Here is a 25,298-nt window from a genome sequence, read left to right on the forward strand (position 1 = left end):
TAATTACAATTTAAGCTGGTAAATCCAATACAATTGAGAGAGAGTGTCCAAAATTAAAGGTAGGCCTTACTCTAATACCGACGATAAGACGGCTAGGGAGCGAGAAGCTGCCAGGACGAGAGACGGGTGGAAAAGAGAGCAAGGTCTTGTGAACTGCGAGTTTTTATCTTTCCCTCTGACCAGCAAATGGTAACAGGGGAGCAAAGTACCGTGGGGAATGTGGTAGTCCTTCTCTTCTGAGAACCAGGTACATTCACTACATGATGTTATGATGTGGAATACCAATAACTGAAAATCATAAAAACCATGACAATAAATCAAACATTCAGTCTAACCAGACATCCATTATAAGGTGAAATGATCCATGAGACCATGGTTTTGCCATCAATGACAGACATTATTTGCCAGATATTGGAAAACTTCTTTTAGAGAACAGAAGTCATATTCTGATAAGACATAAGATACTTATAAAATCAAAGGATTGCCAGGAGATTCATCTCATGTTTAGAAATTTCAAGTAAGTGTCCTCGATAATTTCCTGAAATAATGGACAAAGCAGACAGTGGGAGATAAGGGATCAATTATAATCAAGTTTCCCTAATAATACTTGAACTGATTAATAGAAAGAATGCATGTGAGAGAGCAAAGGTGAAAGACCCAATACTCAATGATTGTTCTGCAATGGTAATTTAAAGTTTGAAAACATTTCAGGATAATGTATCAGGTATGTCCATTTTCTGGTTAAGTAATCCATATTTGGAAAAGCATGGCTCCTGTTTGAGAGTCAATACTCTAAGTAAAAGTGGGAGGAAAAAAGAACAGAAAATTAGAGGGGAAGAAAAAGAAAAGACATGCGTATGAAATACAAAGTTATCTGGATGTCCATATCCAGTCAACAGACATAAATCAAAAACAAGTGCACTAGATTCAGAATACTGTCGTGTTTTATTTTGCTTAATTTGTGCTGAAGTAAATTTATTTTGATGTCTCAGAAAAAACTGAGCATATCAATACCAGCTCCCCAGGAAAGGTTCCACTAAGAGTTTTAAATATGTTTGTATTTAGGGCTTAAAGCCACACTTCTAGACATTCCACGGGCATAATCTAGAGGCATCAAAATTCATAAAATGCTTTTAGTCTGTATTATATGACACTGTAATACACTAAAGAAGCACATTCTGTTACTTAGAACTGACATTGGTGCTTATTAAAGAAAGGGTTTTACTCACTTTGTCCATAGTAGCGGTTAATTGCATGAATTCTCACAGAAATGGAGCAGGCTAGTTGTCAGGGAGGAACGTCTACGTTTATCCTAACGTGACATCTTTGCCAAAACTATTCTTTTTGGTGTCTGTGGGCTTGTCTGTTTTTAAATAAAAATTTGTGACGTCTTTTTTCACCAGCAAGACAGTTCCTGAGAAAGATTTCTCAATTAACAGCCATAAATTTGTATGCCTGAGTCATGTTTCCTTCAAGTTCTACTCAAGTTCTCAGTGAATAACATTGTCATAGAATGTTTTTTAAATTACATGTTAGATATTTATTTTTCTAGAAAGAATCATAAAGTACACACAGGAGAGGATGCCTAAAAACATGCGAAAACAAAAACTATTATGTCATTTGCCCACCATTTGGATATAAAACTGGCTTTGCATCCCATCTCCATTGAACAGATATTTGAGGCCTAGTTCTGCTCCTGTTAAATTTTGTATCAAAATTTGTATTGACTTCAATTGTACAAGACCATGTGCATGTGTATTGTTGACAAGAGTTGTTAATGTATGTTTGATGGTGACTGTAGACTTTGATATACATCTTTTTAATTTCCTCTTCTGAGTGTGTGCAAGATGGTATATTATTGTATGGCACATTTGCATGCTATTTTTCCTTATGTTTTATGCTTATTCATTGAAGAAGGTGAGCCTGCTTAAAGCCACAAATGAGCATTGTGTACTATAAGGTGTTTTTTGTAGTACATGTCCTATTTGTTGCAGGTACTGTAAGTTTTATCCCTCTTAAACAAAGAGGGAAAAAAAAGAAGGAAGTGAGCTCAGATGTTGATCTGAGAGGTCATTTGCACTAGGCAACAGGAGGAATTCCTGATGATGCATACATCAGGGGTTTTTCCCACCAAATTTGAGATCTGATTTTCAGAAGTTTAGGGCAAGTTTAGTCACTTACCTTACAGTGCTAAGATGATTTTCTGTCTTATTGGAGATAGTAAGAGAGTGTCATTTTATATGGTACGTTGCGGATTAGTCCCTTAAGTTCTTTTGTGAAGTGATGAAATAATGCAGTGCCGAGGGACATGGCGAAGTTCATTCTAAATTCATCGTTCTGCTTTTAAACTAAGGTTTGAATAGCATGCAATAAATATTTGGACATGTTACATCCACCTTATAAAGAATGTTAAGCATTAAACAAAATAAGAATTGCTGGGTGGTTAGCTGACTGGCAGCTAAGACTGGAGGTTTTTGCAGGAAATAGTTGTGATCATGAAATCAAAGATAATTACAACAGACATGCAAGGAAAACATGTTTGCAAAGATACAAATACCAGAGCTAAGACTATTTTTTCAGCCATAATATCTGATCCTATAAAGAAAGCAAATTAAATAGAGCTTTGATCTTGTGCAAACATATTCTTACATTCTTATTAAATACTTGAAATCATCAAGTCTGGAGTTCTTCACTACACATGAAAGAGAGAATTTTTATGTGGAGTATCTGCCAGTTTTTTAAGCTTCTCGGCCCATAAAATGCACATAAAAAGAAAGTCCTAGGAAATTTGACTTCCAGAATTGTAGTGATAGATCACAGAGCCATCCTTCTCAAGGTCAGGGTCATCCAAAAATTGTTCTCTCCCTCAGGCAGTGACAAAAAGTACTATGTCTTTTAATGCCTAGGAACATTTACATCAGGTCAAGAATCAGAACTCTTCTTCTCTTAAGGTTGAGGTAACTTAAAAGTTTTCTCATATCTGTCTGCAGTTTTACAGAGATAGATTCTTCAAAGTTCCATTTCCCTCAGTCAGACTAAAACATTGTTGGTTTCAGACTTCTTTGATGTCAACAAGAACTCATAGGACTCAGCTATCTTTGCTCTTGGACTTATTTTATCATACCAGATGATTGTGTAGACTCTTCTTATCCAAACTCTACAGCATGATAAGCTGCACTGTAGACAAAGAATTTGCAACCAGACATTATTTTCTATTCCACTCTTTTAATGCAGCTATTTCCTTAGAGTATACAACTAAGTTTTAATTAGCAATGCCCAATGATACTAAAACTATTAGATAATTCCATGAAGGAAAGGGAAAACAAATTACTTGCAAACAACGTATGTTAAATTTTAGCACCTGAAAATGGAGGGTCACTAGGAGAGTGGGAAGGAAGAGGAGGGAGGAATATTGGTTGAGGTGGTAGGTTGGGATATCTACCACTTCCCCCCCCAATGTAATTAACAGCTTATTCATTGTATAAATTTCCAGGGCATTAATAGTTGTAGTACCTATAGATAGTACTGTAATTGCTGGTGAAAAATTAGCCAGAAGAGGTAGATTAGTGCAAATACAGCTAGCCTTGTAAATTTAAAGTAGAAGGAGATGGAAGCTGTGAACTGCATTTCTTTTTGCCCTGGAAGAATACTGCGATGAAAGCTGTGGCATTGATCTGACACTGCTCTCTCATAAAGCAGTTTTACTTTTAGTACATTCTCTTAGATTTGTGAGCAAATTGTGTGACTCTCACTGTAGAAGGCCACTGATTTTTACAATTTGTTTGCATAAATATGCTATGGAAAGTGACCTCCTGAAGCCAAATGATCTATGTACTAACAAAGGAATTTCAAACAATATTTTCATAAAATTTTGTGCATATTCACAGCTTTTGTAAAGAAATATAAAGGTGAATTCTGCACCTGGAAGATTGCCTGAGGAAAACTGGCCCAAACAGCTGAATTTTAGCGAAGGAGTCATGATGAATGTCACTTATGTGGTGTTGGGATCTGTTAGGGAAGTCTTTCAGATGTTTTTTATTTATATTAACTTGAAGTCAGCATAGAAAATCAACTGTTTTTCTAAAAAACACACTCAATTCCTACATTGTGAGCAAGTCCAGAGCTAACTACAGAAGCACTGAGCTATGTGAATCAACAGAGCCTAAGGCGTGCTTGAAGTAAGCCGCACCAATTAAAAGGTGACATAGAATCTGCAAGGGTAGTAGAATATTTACACAGCATCCTTAAATCTCCTTCAAAAAAAATAATCTTGCAAGTCTTCTTTTTTTTAATAAGTATTCTTTTTTTTTTTTAAGAGAAATGTAAAACACTTTGAGCAGAGCACAGGTCTCAGGGTTGGAGTTGCACTATTTAAAGCAATAGTAGTTTTGAGACCTCTTCTGTATTTCTCCCTTTCTAACCAAACTGATGACAGACTTATTACTCACTTCATTTAGGCATGTATTAATATATAAAATTGTAGAAATAAAAGACGTTCTGGTTTATGCTGTTAAACAAGAGAAGATAAAAAGTATGTTCAGTCTCAGCCATTTCTTTTCTTGCTGCCTGAGCTGAAGGAACTAGGGCTCCTTTTCAGCTCAGAATTTACCTAGAACCCTTTTTCGTTGTCCTAAATTGGATTCTATGTTTTCAAACCCTGTGCTTTCAAAACATACTCTTCTCCTTATTGTCTGCCTCCACACATACTTGAACTTCATGCTTTTAATTTTTCTAGGATTAACCCTTGTGCTTCCGGGTTTGTTACTCCTATTTTATTCTCTGTAAAGAGAAACACTATGACCTTCAGTGAAGAAGTGGGAGATTTCTCAGCTCAGAAGATTGGTCCCCAAGTCTTCTGAAGAGTTTCTTGAAAGTCTCGCAAACTTACTTCGCAAGGTCCTGTCAAGTTCATCTTGACGCCTTGTATTTGAGGACAGCCTCTATTGCACACCCACTTGAGCCTGTAGGACTATCATTTTTTCTGCAGGTACTTTGTTCTTTAGGAAGTCCTTCAGGCCCACAAGCTGGTTTCATGTTAACTGTACAATAATACTGCAGCAAAGTCATACCATTGATAGCTCTGTCATCTCACTCACAAAGAAAGGCCTAGTAGGAAGAAAGAGAAATAAAAGTAATCTGCCATTTTATCCTCTGAGGAGCAGAGGAGACACACACATGTTCTGATCGAATCCAAGAATGTGAACTTGATAATGCATATCTCCTCAGAGTTTATTTTGTTGTTGCTGATAATGGGGGATGTGCTTTGTTTGGTTTTTTTCTTTGTTTGTCTGAACTGAGATCAAAGAAGGGAGAGCTAGAGCATAATTTATCTCGGCTTATTACCTGTGAAGTGCTGTTAACCATCTAGCAAGAAAGCAGAGTGCTGGAACCAAGAGAACTGAAGATGCAGTGCAAGACTAAACTTTCAGAGTGAAAATGCTGTTTTGGGGATTGTGAAATTATGAAGATCTTGCATGTGAATGCTAATGATTAGAATACAAAGTACAGTAAAGAAGCTATCAATGTCATGATTGCTTGCTTTCATTGCAGCTTGGTGGTATACTTCATAATTATTTCAGTTGTGTCAATAATAATTTATTACAAAAATTAGTGAGTGCAAACATTGATTAAGGTCATGGAATTAGATGCATGGACACAAGTGAGAAGGGGGATGGAGAGCATGGATTGAAATTGTAAAGATTTTTATTTTTGTTTAGATTTAGATTTTTAATTTATGTTGTTGCCAACAGCTTTTATGCATGCACAGTGTTTGTTTTAGATTATTATTAGTAATTGGCCTTACATGCCTCCGATGAACTGCTGAATTTCTAATATGAATATATGAAATGTTTAATAATATTGTGCTGAAATGTAGTGTGTAGAAGAAAAAGTACTTTTGTATTGATCTACAGAGTTATGTACTGTTCTGTACGTTCTGAAAATCTGTTTCCTTTATGTATTTTTTTTTTTTAGTTGAAGCTGACAAGAGATAGTAATTCATCACATAAATCAACCTGCCACTACTCATCTAGGTTCATTTTCTCCTAAGTTATTCTAACCTTTCCCCCTCCTCCAAAATAGAAAGAGTAGCATGTTTGTGTACTGACAAGTGTGTGACACTTTCTCTGGGGAATATTTAATGGTGGTAATTTTCAGAACAGTGGAAATGAGAGATGCTTGCAGCTCCTATCATAAAGGCTGTACAAAGATAGCTTTTTCATTAGCATGCGCACAGTCCTTAGATGCTCAATTATCAAAGTTCAAACACAGATAGTAATTTCTGACTTACTGCTCATCCTTGATTTCTAGCAGTGAAATATTTAAAGATAGAGGACCTAAATAAAGTAAAAAACAAGTGCTGGTTATGTGAAGTGAAGATGATTTGTTTATGCTTTTTCACAGTAAAATATGTTTTAATTTTTTTCAGCTGCCTTGCTGCAGTGGTTTGAAAGCCAGATCACGTTTTCCAGGAGCATTATTGCAAAACCAGAATTAAAGCTCAGCCTATTCAATCTATTTGTATCAGTAAAACAGTCAAGAAAATGCTGATGACAGTTGAACTATTGAAAGTTTATCAAGTTTCATGGACTAATGGAATGTAGATCACCAGTACTTATGTTAATAATGATTTTATAGTGCTATTTTTAAACAAAGGCATAGATTAACGAATATCTATTAACAAATAGATCTTATAGTTCTCTGGGATTTTCTTTTTTTTTTTTTAATATTGAATTTGGAAGTTCTAACAGATGCAGTTTAATCGTTGAAGAAAAACATGTTAATAAAAAATTAACTGGAGAATAGCTAATCAACATACATAGATCCTTTTCATTCAATCTTGACTGCATGCTATCTCTTCTTTTCCCTCTTTGTATTCCTATATGTGCATGTACCTATTTCTCCAGGTACGTAATTTATTTTATAGCTTTATCATACTTGATCTAATTTGTAAAGGTAATTGTTTTGCAGATGTCACTGCTTTGGTAATTTTGAGAATTTGCAGGCATTTTAAGAGCTGCTTACACTGACAGTCATAACTGGAAGTTAAATGGTGGTAGAGAGGATCACAGCAGTACACTGGAAATTTTTAGTTCTGATTTCGTTGTTTTATTACAAAGGGATAAGAAAGGGAAAGTAAAATTTTTATTTATTTTGAATTTTTAATTGAGCCATAGAAGAGAATGCTTTGGAATCTAAGTGATATGCTAGACAATGTATCTGCATGTGATACAGAATAAGATTTATTTGTAGTTTGTTGGCATCTTGTTTAGATTGCAGAGGTGTATCTTGAACTTTATTCTTCTAAGCAAGCTGGAGACAGCAAGTGTTTGTCATGATTAGCTGATACGTACTGAAGCTTTGTATTCTAGGGCAGGTTGCTGTGCTAGCTGCAGTTTTTGGTGCTCAGAGGTGCTGTCTAGATCTAGGGGAGCTAGTACGTTAACAAAGAATCATGAACAGAAGCCAGATAGCAGTCTGTGAGGCACAGGTATCTTCAAATATTTCATCCCATTTTCAAGAAGGGGCACATGTGTGAAGTCTGCATTATATCCTAAATAGGTATAGCCACTTGGTGTTGTGGGGAAAAAAAAAAATCTGTCGTAACTATGCTGATAACTGCCCCCATGCAAGTACAGCTAAATATGCTACTTCTGTCAACAAGCCTTTGGGACAGATTTCCAGAGAGGCTATGGAGTCGGTGTCTGTGGGCAAAGCATTGTCCTGGACTGACCCTGCTCTGAGTAGGTTGTGCCCTCCTGAGGCTCATTCTAGAAAGAGTTATTCTGCAAAAGGTCTAAAAACTTCATATTTGTAGACGAAACATACATTTCTGCTGGAGCTGCCTTGACATAGCTGTAGTAGACAAATACAAAGTTCCTGACCAGTTCTTTCCCCTGAACACTGAATGCAAAGGTGTCTGTTTGGTCAGTTGGCACTTGGAGCCCTTAACTTTCTTAGACCAATGGTTAATAATTGTTATGGAATAGTTGGTGATAACATAGTGTACTATTTATTTATAGCCATTCCATTCTATCCAGTCTCATAACAGGTTGAGAAAAGGCATCTGGGAGAATAGAGGGTGTTACAAATAGGAAAAGTGTGCAAGTAGAAAAAGAAGGGGTCGTATAGCCTACTGAAGGTAAGTCCAGACAGATCCAAAGGAAGTTTAAGTAGGCCACTCAGCAAGTAATGTTTCCTATTTATTTCTATGGAAATTACAAGGGATACAAAAAACACAATAACACTCTTCGATAGAGCAGGTGCCCAGCTACAAAATGCTATTTTTCAACATAAAATCCACCATCAGCTGTGCATTTTCACTAGTGATGAACAAGAACCTACGTGTCATGCTTATAAAAATCTGCACCGGCACAAGTGACCCACTGTTCTACAGCTACTGTGACAGTGTCATTGCTAGGAAAATGTTGCCCATGCAATCCATCTTTCATCGGCCCAAACAGATGAAAGTCAGAAGGTGCCAAATGTGGACATTAGGGTGGGTGCGGTAGGGGAGTCTGGCCAATAATTGGCAATGTGCTCCATGATCTTCAGACTGGGATGGGGCCTGGTGTTATCATGTTGGAATGAATAGAAAGGTTGTCTTGTCTGGCCTGACTCTGGAAGTTCAAGGCTTCAGCTTAGTCAGCATTGTGATGTAGTGATCTGAGTTGATGGCTTGTCCAGGTTCCAGGAAATCCAGAAGGATCACCCCTTTTTTGTCCAAAAGACAGTGCGCATCACTTTGCCCAGTGAGGGCTGCGTTTGACCAGTCTCCAGGGACTCCTGTTTAGACTTTGTATTGTAGTGGTAGCACCAAATCTCATCACTGGTAATGATGGGATCCAGGAAACTGTCATTTTCAGGCTCATGTTGCTTCAGTAGGTCCTAACTAACTTGCATATGGTGTTCTTCCTGTTCCTGTGTGAGTATTCATGCGACCCGTCTGCATTTGAAACCTGCAAAGGTCTTTTTTGCTTTCTTATCTGTAGAGTTGTAAGGATTAGTTGTGGGAAGGTATTAGGTACAAGTACAGTGATTAATTTTCACAAGGTGTCATAAAATACCTTACAGAAGGCTGTTAGAAAACCTCTGTGAAATTGCACCAAGCCACGGTGATACATGGAGAGGGCAGAATTTGAGGATTTCTTTATTCTGAGGGAGTGTAAGTGGATTCGAGACCTGAGATCTTGCCAGCAGAAGAGTGGAATGAGATTAGGAATGTTTTAAGTAACAACAAGAATTTTTTTACGAGCTGTTAATATCCAGCTTAGAGCAACTGTTAGTGTGAATACTGTTTATTGCTGTTATCTTTGTTCATCTAGTGTGATGTATTCCATCCAATGAATAATTGCATCTGTCCTGTCATGCTTGTGTTCATTCTTAGTAAAACAACCATCATACAGGGCTGCAAGAGTTAAGTGCTTTCTCTGCAGATACTTGTCCTTGGAAAAGACTCTGCTAAGACACTCATTGCATTCATATTCTGGTCTTTTTTGAAGAAATACTTCCCATGTTTGAATGCCTGAGTGGGAAAGAATTATTGAAAACCTGACTGTTTAAATAACATGTCTTAAAAGTAACAGCACCTGGAGTTAGACTATGTTCAAACATTTTGTTTATAGTTGGTATTTAACTATTTGTAATCATACAGAAGTGCTAAGTGTTTTTTTTCTTATGTCCAAGATGCCATTAATGAAAGATAGTGTTTTCTATGCAGGCAGGTTGTGCTATTCTGGCTATTTTCAGCTATTGACCCTCCAAAATCAGAAATTTCCAACTATACCAGAAAATTAGCTTTAACTTCAGCAAGGTACAAGTTCCTTCCAATGGTCTTTAACTTTGTGGAGGTGTTTCTTAGTGGGTAGGAATGCCTCAAGAATCATAACTGTCTTTCATTATTATTAATGTTTACAACCCCGTTCTGTTGTAAACTGTTAAGGAGCAGCGAACTGTATTTGCTAAAGATTCTGTTAGTGTCGTGGGTGTCAAGACAGTTTCTAGGGCATTACCTGAAATAATTTTGATCAGTATATTAGTAACTTCCACGGCCTTCAAAGGATGTATAACCAGGGCGAATTTATTTCAGACTCAGTCTTGGTTAGAGCTGACTTCTTGTTGTTTATACAAAGAAAACAAAATGCAGAATCTCTGGACTAAAAACAATATGATAAAGATTCTTTAAGAAAGAATTTAACTGAAGTTATTTGCTATCCAATTATAGCTATTTTTCAAAATCAAGTAGCCAACCAATTGTTCGTTTGTTTTAAAAGTAGTAGCGTATCCCTTTTAGGCAGTGAATTTGGCAAATACGACACTATTTTATTTTCTTTCTCCTGCTTTCTTTATTATATTTCACTTCTATTAAATGTATTAAGAATATAATCAAACTTTCCTATAGAATTCTCATTTTTTTTTAATTTAGAGTGTGTCAGTGTTTATCAACTTGACTACATTTTGAAGAGTAAAAGGAATCGAATCCTTGCTTTAATTGCTGTAAAATGTAGGACCCTTGCTGTTTCATTTCTATTAAACGATATCGATTTTCCAGCAAATGATAAGTAGCTGTTCAGTAAGGAGAGTGGAGAATTTCCTGGCTTCTTAAATACAGGTTGCCTAACCTTTCATACCGTTAAATAACAGAGTTGCTCAGGTGATGGGGAAAGTGGTAGAAGCAGATAGCAGAAGTTTCCTGCGTGGTTGCTCATTGTGAGAAGCTGCTTATGGGAGGATAAGACAGAAGACCTTTTCCTCTCTTCAGTTCATTCAAAGACATGACAAAGTTTCTCTCTTTGAAATTGCATGTGTTATACCAGTAACCACTGCAATCCTGTAAAATTCACATTGAACTAATGAGAATAAATACAAAGATGTCTCTTGCTGTATTTTCACTCCCACCACCTGAGTTAACTAGTAAAATTGTTTGCAGTGAGCTGAAGTGTTCAAAATAGTGTAATAACAGCATGACGGACTGTGTGCTCAGGAAGGTGTGAGAGAGCTTTTCTTCAGTGTCCATGAAGCCCTGCTCTTCAAACTCTTTATGATTTATAGCACTCTGAAGTTTGTTTAACTGTAATTACTTCCTTATTGTTAAGTATCTTTCCCAAATGTTCATATATTCATAAGAATCTAGCACCAAAATTTAGTACTTTTTAAGAGTTTTTGAAAAATTGTTAAGTAAAATCTACATGCTTATGTCTCATGTTTTATTGTCTCACAGTTGTTTAGCACTTGAGAAATTACAGCAGGATATGTTTATACAGGGAATGCAGAAATAAAACAGTGAAGAACCCATTTGTTGCAATTAGTTGCTCCACTGTATCAGCCAACACCTGCTAGTGTGGAGGATGATTTGGGGAATGTAGGGAAATTTGGAGTTTACAGTATCCAAGTGAGGAAAGTCAGTATAAATGAAGTTGAGGAAAAGAAGAAAAGAATGGTAGGTGGATGCTCTTAGTAGACCTTGGGAAGTACACCTAGCTGTTCCAGTATACCAGAGAGAATTAATTCATTCAACTTTTAGCTCTGCAAGATCCTCTTGGGTAATATGAATAGAAATGATAGACAAATTTCAATAAAACAGAATGGAAGAGACCAAAGGGTGACAGTTCTAGGAAGATAAAACAGACAAAGACCAATATTTATTTTATATTAATTTTGTCTTATTGCAAGTTTGCACAGTCTGTCTAGTATGCTCCTTGCGCAGTGTTCCTGTTTCAGCTTTAACTCTTTGTAGAGGAATGGAGCATGTTGATGGCAAGCTTCCAGTGCTGTAAACAAATAACTTAGAAACATTTCTCATGCATCCAGGAAATGTGGCACATGGCATTAAAACATAATTCAGAAGAAGGTATTAATAATAATAACTGAAACCTATTCATCAGAATTTACTCCAGAAGCTTAATGGAGGATGAAAGTTTTATATCACAGCAATCTAGCTCCCATTTTGCCATCAGTTTATTTAGGCAGCCATTCAGGTATGTGTTAGGGTGGAGAAGGGAAAATAATTTGAGCTTTAAAAGCTGTTTTATGTAACTCAGGGTATCTTGTTAAAGCAAGCTAACATCAAATATATTGTTTTAATCTGAAAATAATGTTTTGCAGTTGGAACCTAATTTCAGTAGTACTTCAACTGCAACACTAAGCCTGTCTCTATAAAGTCACTTAAATAACTTATTCACGTGGGGGGAAAAAATGTCAAATCCTTTGAATCCTAAGATAGCTGTCCAGGCAAGGATTTGGGGTTTATGGATATGTGCCCTTTCTATGTCATGCTTATAAGACAGTGGATTCCAAATTACAGTTACCTGGAATGGGTAATTGGTAGTGTTTGCACTTCATATTAGTAGATTGTGTTTTTATTGGATGCTTAAGTTAAATCTGGACACACGTGTCCATGGTGTCTTGTGGAGGAAGGAAATTTTGTCCAATTCTAATTCAAGTGAGTTTCATCAGGCTGCTTTTGCTTGAATCTGCCTTTGATCTGTTTTGCACTTAGAGCAAGATACTTGTAAATTGTCATATATCTAGGGCCGATCTTTTTTTTTCCTTTGCAGCTGTGGATTGTGATGCAGTTGTATATTAGAATCTTAAGCCTGTCTGCATAAGTTAGGTGCTACATAACTATTGTTCTGGGAAGGTAATAGTGACATGTATGGGATCTCCAAAGTCAGAATGACGTCACTGATGTCTGGTGTTACTGAAAGCCAGGTCAAGGCAGTTTCCAAGAAATCAGGACAACAGGCAACAAAGGTCAACAAAAAGAAGGAGAAAATGGGATTGCCATTGCATATTTGAAAACTAAAACATCTGTCTTCCTATCTCCTTGCATGTTGGAAACTGTGTCTTCTGTTTCTATTCCTGATTAACTGTGGCAGATTCAGTCATGGCCCCTGGAGCTGCTTTCAAATCAACACAGAGCTGACAGTAACATCTGGAATAAAAGGAGAAAAAAAAATGGCAGCGCTAGTGAAACCTCTGCCATACCACTCAGTATAATTTTTTGTGTGATACATTTAGCAACAAAGAGTGAGTTTTTGAGTGTCAGCTTTTAGGAGCTAAATATTTAACTACTAATAGCAATACAAGACTCTAAATTTGCATTCAGTAGTGTGAGATGCACAAATATGTTGTGGCCAAAAGCTAGGATGAAATCCCTTTGTGAGGAGGCTTAGAGCTTGAAAGTTGAAGCTTTCAGAGAAAGAAAGGATGGGAGCTAGTCCGAGTAATCAATTCAGAAGAGACGTGCAGCAGGAAATTCTGCTTACCGAATCTATGAGTTTCTCTTAGTATCTGCTTGTTGAAAATAGCAATACAATGTATTCTCAACATGCAGCTCCAAAATCAGGGCAGAAAACAAATATATCTGGGACTACTTGTGGTTTCAAACCATTGTCATCTTTTCCTTTACCCTCTTTCTCCTCATATATCTATGACTGTTAAAAGAACTCTCCGTTACGCTTTCTTCCTTTATTACTGACAGACCATGTGCTGTCTCAGCTGCTGGAAGGGGTTGTTGGAAAATCCTTCCTGTAATTGTCATAAAGACTAGCGAGCTCAGAGGATGTCCATCTGAAATTATTTCACTTTTTAATGAACAGCCTGTGCCTACTTGCCTGGTCCAGTAAAACATGGCATCTTGTGGCTTTGCCTGTTAAAATTTTAGTAGGAGCCATGACCTTTGAGGGATGCAGTTTTTCTTTTTCAGCTATCATAACTTCTTTATTAGCTGCAGCTTTTGTCACAGAAGGAAGTCAGGTAGTATAGACATTATATTCTCATCTAATGATTAAAACTTTTTATTCTCTCCTACCACTTTCCTCTTCTTCACCATTAATGTTCATGTTTGCCACTAATTATTCTGAATACTAGGAACCCTTTCAGTCCTCATTCCAGCTGTAATAAGAAAGGCCCTCAGCAGTAGACATCTCCACAGACAGACTCGTATGTTTATTCTTCTGGCTCTGAAATCACAGCAAGATTCAGAGCTCATGCTTTGAGAAAATACCTGCACCTTCAAATTTCAGGCCTGTTTCCAGGTGGAGTACTGCCCCTCTTGAAGAACCCATTTTGTTTCCAAGCACTGAGGCAGTGCGCTTTGCAGAGCTTCCTGTACCTGTGTTGAGCCGTTAGAAGTATTCCAAGACATTTTAGACTACTACTTACAGCTTCGCTTTCTTACAAACAATTCTGTTTCTCTACCCTCGCCCCTTTTTAGCATATGCTGCAGAAATTTTCCAGGTGTAAATTAACAGTTGGTTGTCATCAGTTCTTAGCATCAAATACCTCAGCAGTGAGACATTTCTGTTAAAGAGCTGAAAGATGTTAATCTCACACATAGATGCACCACCTATAATTTCAGTCAAATGTCTTTTCAAGGATGAATTGACAGATTTAAATCCCAACAACAGTCTATGAATTCTGCAAGATTAGCTTTTTGTATCCTAGCGTATAGCTGTGCTTTCTAGTTCTTGAAAATACTTTGATCTATTCTTCCCACCCCATCCCCTTTCAAAGGCACCATCTTTGGTGTCTTTGAAATCCTGTTACTGCTTTATCCAGGTGCTATAAAATTGATCCTCCATACATACAATTGTGAGTAAATGAGTTTTAAAAAAAGACTGAAGGCTAGACAATGTGGGGGGTTTGTTTTTCAATTTTTTTTATCAAAAACTTCTCCTTTGGAAAGGTGCCTCTGTGGGCAGTGATAGTGCTGTGCAAGCAGAAGGAAGACATCAGAGATACGTATTTCTGCATCAGATCGATGTATTGGAAAGTATCATTAGTTCTCAGCAGGTAAGATTCTGTATCAATAAATTCAAAACTCTGCTTTTCATTTTTCCAGTAGCCCACTTATAAAGGTAGTACTTCCTGGTGGCACACACACCTTGGATATCGGTTGTATAGAAAACTTCTTTATGTGCACAGGTACATTACACAAATCATTCTGATGAGCTTAAGTGTTGCAATGTTAGGTGAATTTAAGATCATTAGGCCTCTGGATAAGTGTTCTAGCATTATATTTATCTGTAATTTTTGGAGACATTCATGTCTTAGTGTCATTTCCAAGCCTTCCCAAAATTCATCAGGTAATTTACCACCAAGAAAAAATTTAAAACATTTGGATTTACAGGGAAGTAGAATTCAGTATATATATACTAGATAGAAGAGGAGGTGCATACTAGCAACCATGACTGATCTGCTGAAAGAATGCTCATATTTCGTACATGTGTCCTGGATTATGCCTTCAACAGTGTAAAATTCCAGACATTGTCTACCAAGGATGTCTCTTATTTTCCTTCTTCCCTCCAAGCTGAAATCTCAGAAATACTGCTTCTAGAATAAAACATCTTGTACAAAGTTTAGCTCAATCTTCTTGAAGACCTCCTCCATAGGAGGTGGGATGCTGCTGTTAAGTGTCCCTGAAACCACCTTTTCTTTAGGCAAAGCAACCCAGTTCCTTCAGTGTGTCCTCACAAGGCAAGCTCTGAAGCCCCTGACCATCACGAAGGGCATTCACTGACCTTACAGTAGCTGATCTGGGACTTAATTTACTGTGAAGCTCACAACTGGACACAGTATATAGATGTAGTGCAGTGAGTGCCAAATAAAGGGAGATTAAAAATCTCTTCCCTCCCTCTGTTGGCTCTGCAGTGATTCATACAGGACAGGCGACTTCTGGTCTTATCTGTTGCCAGGATGCACTGCAGGCTCCTGTCCAGCTCGCTGTCTGCCAAGACCCCTGGTTCCTTGTCAGTAGAGCTGCACCCCAGCCAGGCAGCGCCCAGCCTGTATCATCACTGGAGGTTCTTCCTTCCCAGCTGCAGGACTTGGCATATGTTCTTCCTGAATTGGATAAGATTTCTCTCACCCTGTGGCACTGATTACTACAAATGTATGATCCTGTGTATAATTCCTACACGGTGGAAAAAAGATGTCCTTTATTTAGTGAGTCCTGAACAGGTCAGACATACCTCAGGAGTATTTCAGTATGAAACATAATTACTTTTACCCTGTTTTCTCACCTTGCTACCCTTTTATATATACTTGTAAAATCAAATATCAGGAACAAAATCAAAACTATTCTGAAAATAAGTGAAAAAGGAAAATAATGAAAAAAGAGAGTATGGAACTTTCACTTTATGAAATTAGAAGTCTATTTTTGCTGTTATTTAAAATACTTTGCTTACAAAACTTTTTTTTTTCTCTAGCAACATTGCCAGAGAACCATTCAGTTGCAACTTTTAGCATTTACTCTCTTTAATCCACATTTAATTCTGCAAAACCTAATGCATATTAATAACATTTACATTGTAAAATGACTGAGAGAAAGTGTGGAGTTGTATTTGTCATGGAACACAGCAGGAAAGAAGCACTCTTGTTTTCCTTTACTTATAACCCTGACCCAAACAATATCTGAGCTTAAAACATATCTTCCCCTTTGCTCAAAAGTTAAGTTTTCTGTGCAATCTACCCTTTCTTTTGGCAGCTTCTTTCCAGCCCTGTTGCAAATGGAGCTCTTGGCTTTTCTCTCAATCCAAAATATAATCCTACCTCTAACCCTGATCCCAATCCTTACTGTAAGCTGATCTTTTGATCTTTTGCTATATGAAGAGGGAACCCAGGAAGGAAACTATAAAAGAAAACTTTCCTGTAAGTTTACTCATTCATTGCCATCCAGTAATGCTCTGCCTCTTTGCTTGCTATTGTAACATTAACACTGAATCTTAAGCCATCTGTATACTCATTTTCCTCACTGTAAGGTACTTTGCACCAGTGCCCCAACAAGCTTCTTGTGATGCAGAAAGCCATTAAGCTTGTCTCTACACTGAAAAATTACCTTTAAAGTAGTGTAGAGGGTTCCCATTTCTATTACCACACTGATTATAGCCAAATGAGTTTTGATTAAAGTATGATTTTATTTCTTAAGTCTGGGCTCTGTAAGTCAGTCTCCGCTCTTTCAAAAACCTACAAAACCTGCTGCTAAGATACTTTGCTCTGGCAATTTAAAAAGAAAGATCTTTCAATCAAGATTATGTCCCCAGAAGCTGTATAATATGGAAACATCTGATATAGCCTCCCATGCTGGCATCAGCCCTAGCAGGAAAGCGCTGATTTTCTTCTGCCAAACATAGAAAAAATTGTTAGAATTAACTGTGTGAAAAGTCTTAGGGAACAAAGTCTCGAGCAAATAATTTAATTTATTTCTGTGAATATTCATTTCAGTTTTTAAACTAATTAGTGTTGAATGCTCTGAAATAATTCTGTATTTACTATTCATGTCTGGGGAAACAATTTCTCTCATGTGAATTCTCCTAAGTAGCCTGATCGGGATCCAACTGTGAGCTACAAAATGCATGTATCAAAATTCCCACTGCTCCTTTTATCTACACTATTTAGTAAGGAGCAGAATCCCACTTAATTTCACAAATGATATTAAAGAATCTTTTAGTCCAGATCATTTATGAATTTTTGAAGCAAATAAGTCTTGATTAATCTGTTCAAGAATGTTGCACAATATATGTAATTCATCACATTTATGAAATTGTTCCTTTAAAATTTTGTGTTCAAAGGATGGTGAGGCACTGGAACAGGTTGCCAAGAGAGAAGTTGTAGATGCCTCATCTCTGGAAGTGCTCAAGACCAGGCTAGATGGGGTTTTTGGCAACCTGGTCTATTGCACGGTGTTCCTGCCCATGGCAGGAATGTTGGAACTGGAAGATCCTTCAGGTCCCTTCCAACCTATACCATTTATCAAAGGCTTTGCTCTCTCTTTCTCTCATTTCTGTGTGTATAACATTTATTATACAAACTGTTTATTCTGTAGTTTTACAAAATGGAGTCTTATAACGTAACATAATGGTGTAAAGTCTTTGACTTTACATCAACTTCTAGAGAAACTAAATTTTTTTAAGAGTAGAGATTTCACTTAAAGAAGCCCCTAATTTACTTTTCCAAAATCAAAACAAAATTCAGGGAGAAATAAAGCTAAAAACATGTTTTATAATTCTGATTGTTAGAACTCCACATTGTGCTACTGATGCAACTATTAATTGAAAAAAATACCAGGTGAAGGGACTGATGTTTAAACGTAAGTAGAATTGTGAAGTCAGAATGATAAATAGGCTTGGTTTCAGTATTTCAGACTGCCTTAGGTTGTGTACTGCAGAAGCTATCTAGTATAGCCTTATAGAATCACCAAGGTTGGAAACGACCTCCAAAATAATCTAGTCCAACTGTCCACCTACCACCAATATTTCCCCACTAAACCGTGTCCCTCAGTACAACATCTAAATGTTTCTTGAACACCTCCAGGGATGGTGACTCAACCACCTCCCTGGGCAGCCCATTCTAGCACCTGACCACTCTTTCAGAGAATAAATTTTTCCCAGTATTAAACCTGAACCTCCCCTGGTGCAACCTGTGGCCATTCCCTCTCATCCTGTCACTAGTTAATGCAGGAGAAGACGCCAACCCTCACCTCACCACAGCCTCCTTTCAGGGAGTTGTAGAGAGCTATAAGGTCTCCCTTGAGCCTTCTCCAGACTAAACTACCTGTGTTCCCTCAGCCGCTCCTCATAAGACTTGTGCTCCAGAACCCTCACCACCTTTGTTACATTTCTTTGGACACACTCCAGGGCCTTGATGTCTTTATTTTATTGAAGGGCCCAAAACTGAATACAGCACTCGAGGTGTGGCCTCACCAGAGCTGAGTGCAGGGGGATGATCACATCCCAGCTCCTGCTGTCTGCACTATTTCTGTTGCAAGCCAGGATGCTATTAGGCTTCTTGGCTGCCTGGGCACACTGCTGGCTCGTGTTCAGCCATCTGTTGACCAACACCATCACGTCCGTTTCCTCCACACAGTCTTCTGGCTGCTCTGTACCAAGCCTGGAGCATTATCCGGTATTGTTGTGACCAAGGTGCAGGACACAGCATTTGGTCTTCTTGAACGTCATCCCATTGGCCTCAGTCTAGCTATCCTGCTCAGACAGGGAGTGGTCCTGTAGGGACTTCCTACCCCCAGGCAGATCTATACTTCCTTCCAATTTGGAGTCATCTGCAAACTTAGTGAGGGTGCACTCCATCCCCTTGTCCAGATCATCAGTAAAGATATTAAACAGTATGGGCCCCAGTACTGACATCTGGGGAACACCACTTTTGACCGGCAGGATTTAACTCCATTCACCACCACTCTCTGGGCCCAGCCCTTCAGCCAGTACTTTAACCAGCAAAGAGTATACTTGTCCAAGCCATGGCTGCCATCTTCCCCAGGAGAATACTGTGGGAGACAGTGTCAAAGGCTTGGCTGAAGTCCAGGTTGACTACGTCAACAGCCTTTCCCTCATCCACCTGATGGGCCACTCAGTCTTAGAAGGAAAACAGGTTGGTTAAGCAGGGCCTGTCTTTTGTGAACCCACGCTGGCTGGGCCTGATACCCCAGCTGTCTCACATATGCTGTGTAATCTCACTCAAGATGATCTTATCCATAACCTTTCCTGGCACCGAGGTCAGGCTGACAGGCCTGTAGTTCCCCATATCCTTCTTATGACTCTTCTTGTAGATGGGAGTCATGTTGGTAAGCCTCCAATCCCCTGGGACCTCTCCGGTTGACTGGGAAGACTGATAGATGGTGGAAAACAGCTTAGCAATCAAGTCTGCCAGTTCCCTCAGCATCCTTGAGTGGATCCCATCTGTCCCTATGGGCTTGTGACAGTCTAGGTGGAGTAGCAAGCAGATCTCGTAACTGTTTCCACCTGAATCATGGGGTGCTTATTCTGCTCCCCATCTGAAACATATAGGCTAGGGGGTGGAGTACCCCAAGAATAATTGGTCTGACTTTTAAAGACAGATGTAAAGAAGGCATAGAGAACCTCAGCCTTTTTCTTATCATCAGTGGTCGTGTTCCTCTTCTCTTACTGTTAATATATTTGTAAAAAAGATTTTTGCTCTCTTTTACTATAGTGGCTAAGTGGAATTCAAGCTTGGCTTTTGCCTTTCTAATTTTCTCCCTGTGCATCGTAACAACTTCTTTGTACTCTCCCCAAGTTGCCTGTCCCTTCTTCTCCTAGAAGTAGACTCTTTTTCTCCTGGAGCCTCAAAAGAAGTTCCCCTGTTCATCCTTGTCTTCTTCCCCACTGCCTCATCTTATGGCGTAGAGGGACAGCCTGCTCCTGCGCCTTTAAGACTTCCTTCTTGAGGAGTGTCCAGCCTTCCTGGATCCTTTTACCCTTCAGGACTGATCCCCAAGAGACCCTCCCTACCACTGTCCTGAATAGTTCGAAGTCTGCCCTCCAGAATTCCAGTGGAGCAATTTTGCTGGCCCCACTCCTGACTTCATCAAGAATAGAGAACTCTACCATTTTATGGCTGCTCTGCCCAAGACTGCTCCTGACCTCCACATCTCTCACTAGTCTTTCTCTGTTTGCTAACAGAATCATTTGTACTAGAACAGCCTTGTTTCTTTGTTTTGGTGTTTTGAGTGCTTCATTTTTGAGTGATTTATTTATGTTCTGGTACTTTGCTGTTTGTTATTGATTTGCTATTTATCTTTCAGTTTGGTAGCTGAATATTTATGCAGGTTTGGGATATGGGATCACAGATATAGTCTTATGGTAATACTAAGTATGAATTTTTGCATGTACTAATTACTTTTTCAGAAGAAAGTCTTAACTTTTTCTGCCTAGGAAAAACATCTAAGTTTGAGAGTATCTTAGCTAAATCTCATGATAAGATTTGTCACACATTTTGCTATTTTTTAACTTGTTTTTTGGAGGTAATCACCGTTCTCAAAATTCGTAGATACAGAAATGGAGGTGCAGTATTTTTAAAAACTATTTTAATGCAGCTGTACTCCTTTCAGTTGAGACTATCCGTGAAAAGTTTTAGGAGCCATATCCTTGTGTTTTTCAACCAAAATACAGCAATTCCAAGATGGTTCCATGAATTTTGAGTAGGTCACACAATATGGTTTGTTTGTCCTGTGAGGAGTCACTGTGCACATTACATGTTCTGCCTCTACTCACTAGCCCTTTGATGTCAGTATTGATCTGGGTCCTGCATACACTTCCTCTAGCTCTCCTTTTGGGTTTGGCTGTCCTAAGGCACAATATGTCTGTTTCTTTCGGTATTTTCATCATCATCATTATTATATCTATAATTTATGGACTTTTCAAGAGCCATGCTGAGATCTCTGAAAGCTCGTTTTTAATGGAAATGAGTAGAAAGTAGAAAGCATTGGTCTTTTCTCTCCATTTTGTGGTACCATTAATTTTTCATATTCAGTGGTTTACTTTTCATATTTAATGGTTGTTGTCCCAGATGCTTGAAGCTATGGCATAGGCTACTTTTGTAAGGTCTTGTGTAGATTTATTGCTTGTTTGAGGTTATTGAAATCTTATAGTGAAAGACTGATAATATACTCTTGAGAACGTGCTTCCCACTACTAAATAATAATCCACTTTATTCAGCTCCCATCCCATACTGAGCTAAGGACTGCAGCGATAAATAATAGTATACCATCCCTCATCCAGCAGATACAGTCTAAATTAACAGGACAAAAAGAAAAGACCAGGGCTACAGTAGATAAGTAGGGCAAAGCAAGGCTTGCATCTGCTTCACTGTTTTGGTGATAGCAGTATCTTCTTTTCTCTCAGCAGTGTTTAAGATTGTAATCTCAGATTCTTCACAACAGCTGAGTACTTTGTGATGCCTATCTTTGCTACCAATGTTATGGTGTATGTCAGAGGAGAGGATGAAGCATATTTAGGACAGAAATAGATGGGTGTATTCATGTTATTTTCTGTGTATCTAAGCTAACAAAGAGGATTCTCACAAATCTTCACCAAGCAAAGCCAATATGAAGATAATTTGTTTAATCTTTTAAATATTAGGTACTCAATAGGAACTGAAAATAGTATGGAATCATGTTTTGTAAGATATTTGCCTACAAAAAGGTAGGAATTACTGTTTTATTGTCAGAGTTTCTGTTAAGTTGCTAACTATTTATTGAAGTACTTCCAGAATGCACAATCATACCTGCCAGACGAATACTGCTGTACAACAATTGAGATTGTTTCCTGATATTGACTTGGTGGATTGTAACTTTCCATTGCAAAGAAGTTCCATTTTTGGTTGTAGCTTTTTAGAAATGCTATCAACAATTGCTCAATTTACTTGAGCGCTTAGTTACTGTTACTGTAATCAGATACTGTTAGTGGGGAAAAAAAAAAAGCTCTATATTAAGTGGTTACCTATCTCTATTAATAAATCGTTGAAGAAATCTGTGCTATGCTCAGTAGCCTTTCAGAAAACTGCCAATTCAGAACACCATTTCCTCTGAAGACTTGGGTGTTCTGGGTCTTCAGTATAAAACTGAAGACAACTAGATGCTGTTTCTACAGGGAAAAAGAAAAAGACCTGGAGTCGAGGCACTCAGAACTCTGATCAAATAGAAATAAACTTGAGGACTATTTAGTAACCAGGAACAAAAAGCAAAAGTCTTTCAGAGTAGTTACAAGCCTCTGCTCAATACACTAAGGACTTTTCTGAGGCAGTCAAGGTGAGAAAGCACACGCCTCTCAAAATTAATTTACAAAATGATCTTGGTATTGACTAACAGACTGAACATCTTGTTACTGCAAAAGACACTTTGAGAAAGATTTACACTTCAGGCAAGAGAGATATAGACATAGGCAACTTAATGTTTTGTAAAAGTAATCTGAATATTAAGTCAGTAAATAATTTTAAATATGATTATTTAATTGAGATTTATTTATGCAGGAAGAAAGAAAGCAGTCTGAAAGGCAAGGTGAAAATGCATGGTCTTTGTGTTAACTTCATAGGAGTGGTGAAGATGCCACACTTCCAGTATAAAGTTTCCGTTACTGTGCAACACAAATTTATGCAGAACAGTGCTGCTGGTAAGACTTGTAGAAAAATAACTCAAGTTTGTATAGTTCTCCACAGCAGAAAAATGTTAGGTACCAATGGTAATATATAGGCCCTGCCAAAGCTGGATTGGATGCTGGTGAGGTATATGGGAATGTGCTCCTACACAGATGTTGTACTAAAAACGCACTTCCATATGTTGCTCACTGTTCCATTTTCCAAGCTGTCTCTGAAGATTTAGTGTGTGAGGGTGTGTGGCTGGCAGATGGAGGTTTCAAAGTAGAGGATACAGAGAAGGGTGTGTATTTCATGAGAGATGAACAAACATATTTAAGAGCTCTCCTTTAATCCCAGAGGAGTTTGTGTGCTGCGGGAATAATCTGAGTTCAAGGGCCTACGTCAGTTTCATACTACATTTTATCTAAGGGTAGTCTAATCTTGTCATCTGTTGCTACAGGCAATATTGGGGAAAGACTTGCAGGATATGGTACTCCTATGATGGATGGTACCAGACTATGACTGGTATGATGCAGTATGGTATCAGTGCCAACATCCTAAAAGAAGGCAAATTTTATGTAGAGTAGTTATGTGTAAGAATTTTAAAAGTGCATAGAGAACCCCATGGCCACTGTAACATCCAGGCACCAATCTCCTTTATCATCTGGGTAACTCTTTGGGTCAGTTCTCACTATTTGTGTGAGTCTTGTGCTGACTACTCCGCACCAGATATTCTGTTCGTGAACTGCACCCTGTTTGCATTGACTAACACCTAGTCCCCGGCCATCCTGACGCATGCACACAACAATATGGTGAGCGGCAAAATGGCGCTTATTGCATCGTTACAAAGTCTTATATACCCTTCCTTATCTCCCTTATCTCTTTGTTCGCTTCGTCTACACCCACAAGCTCTGAGCAGGGGAGGTCCTGTCCTATCGCGTCCCATTCCGTACCTTCAGTTGCCGCCTACTACATTTTCCCCCTCCCCATGCCCAAAAAGCCATGACATCTGTTACAGCGCGCACGCAAGTTCCCCAGACCCTTTCTAATCTATTCCCCAACTACATCTTCTACTGCTTAAACTATAATATTCGCACATTATATAAGTGCGCATTTCATTTTATCTGTCCTAAGGTTTACTACAAGCGTTCTCGTAGCCTATGGTATTCCATGCGCTGATCAAAAGCTTGCTCCATCGTTCTTTGTAAGCATTGCTGCAAGCATGTAAGCATGGCAAGCAAAATACAATACAAATAAACACTAAGAGTACTACACCAACTACTTTGAGTATCTGGTTGATCCATGGTCCAAGTCCGCCAAAGAGGTTCTTCAGCCAGTCGCCAAACGGATCATTGTCGACCGTTATCTCCTGAGTATGTTCTCTCATCCATGTCAGCTTCTGGTGTATTGACTCGCTGTGATCTGATAAGTTGAAGCAGCACATACCTTCCACATCCTGACATCCGTGGCCCTCAGCCAGCAAGAGGAAGTCTATTGCGGCTCTGTTTTGTAACACCACATGTCTGATGTTGTCCACATCCATGAGCAGTTCGCTCAATACCTCTGTCCTGGCGTGCGAACTCCCTAAGCAGCCGACCTCAGGATGACCTTGATGTCTTCATGGGACCTCTGTTTTAAACAGTCCACAATGACCGGGTCTCTGGCTGCCAGGGGCAGCTCAGATCCCTCTACAGAGGGGATTAGGCGATCCGCAAATTGCTGAAAAGATTCTGTGGGCTCTTGGGTGATTATTGTCCATGGGGCCAGGGGTTCTGCATCTCTTGCGAACCTTCGGAACGCTTCAAGCATAGCGTCCGTGGTGGCCAACAACTCCCCCAGCCGCAGGAGAGCTGCTTGGCCCTGGGGCGTGGCCATGCCATCCGCCATCCCCGTAAGCCTTGCCATATTCGTGCCCCCCCCCTTCCTTAGAGGGTGGTGATCATCTCGCTCCATCCGGAGCAATATTTGCCTGCATTGAGCTCTAAATTCCTGTTCCCACAAAGTATATTGGACCGGCTTAAGTGCCATTCTCATCAGATTTGTAATATCATGAGGGAGGAGGGGGCCCTGCACGGTCAGTGCCTCCAGGGCGGATGTGGTAAAGGGCAACTTCAACCCCTTTTTCTTTATCGCCTCTATAAAGTGAGTGGTGCCTTTTTGATCCAGCAGCACCCAGGTAGCACCGTTGGGCCCCGCCACCACCGGCAACGCTCTCACAGGCAGGCCACTGCTCTCCACGCCCTCCCGGATCTGGGACCAATCAGTGAACTGCTCAGGAGGGCCAGTGGCCGCCGCCCCCTGCTCGGTCCCGCCCCCTCCATCTGGCTTTCTGTTAGTTCCCCTATATGGCAGTGTTGTGCCACCCCCACTTGCACAGTCATTGTTTGCGCAGTCACGAGAGCTGTTACAAGAGC

At 39.0% G+C, this 25,298-nt stretch overlaps 1 long non-coding RNA gene across 6 annotated transcripts in view; it reads left to right on the top strand.

Annotated features, from left to right (window-relative positions):
* The window catches only part of LOC110399833, a 296,244-nt gene that overhangs the window by 190,977 nt on the left and 79,969 nt on the right, over positions 1-25,298 (top strand). The window lies entirely within an intron of this gene.

Source organism: Numida meleagris, chromosome 5 (genome assembly GCF_002078875.1).
Source record: "Numida meleagris isolate 19003 breed g44 Domestic line chromosome 5, NumMel1.0, whole genome shotgun sequence".
Classification (NCBI taxonomy): Eukaryota; Metazoa; Chordata; class Aves; order Galliformes; family Numididae; genus Numida; species Numida meleagris.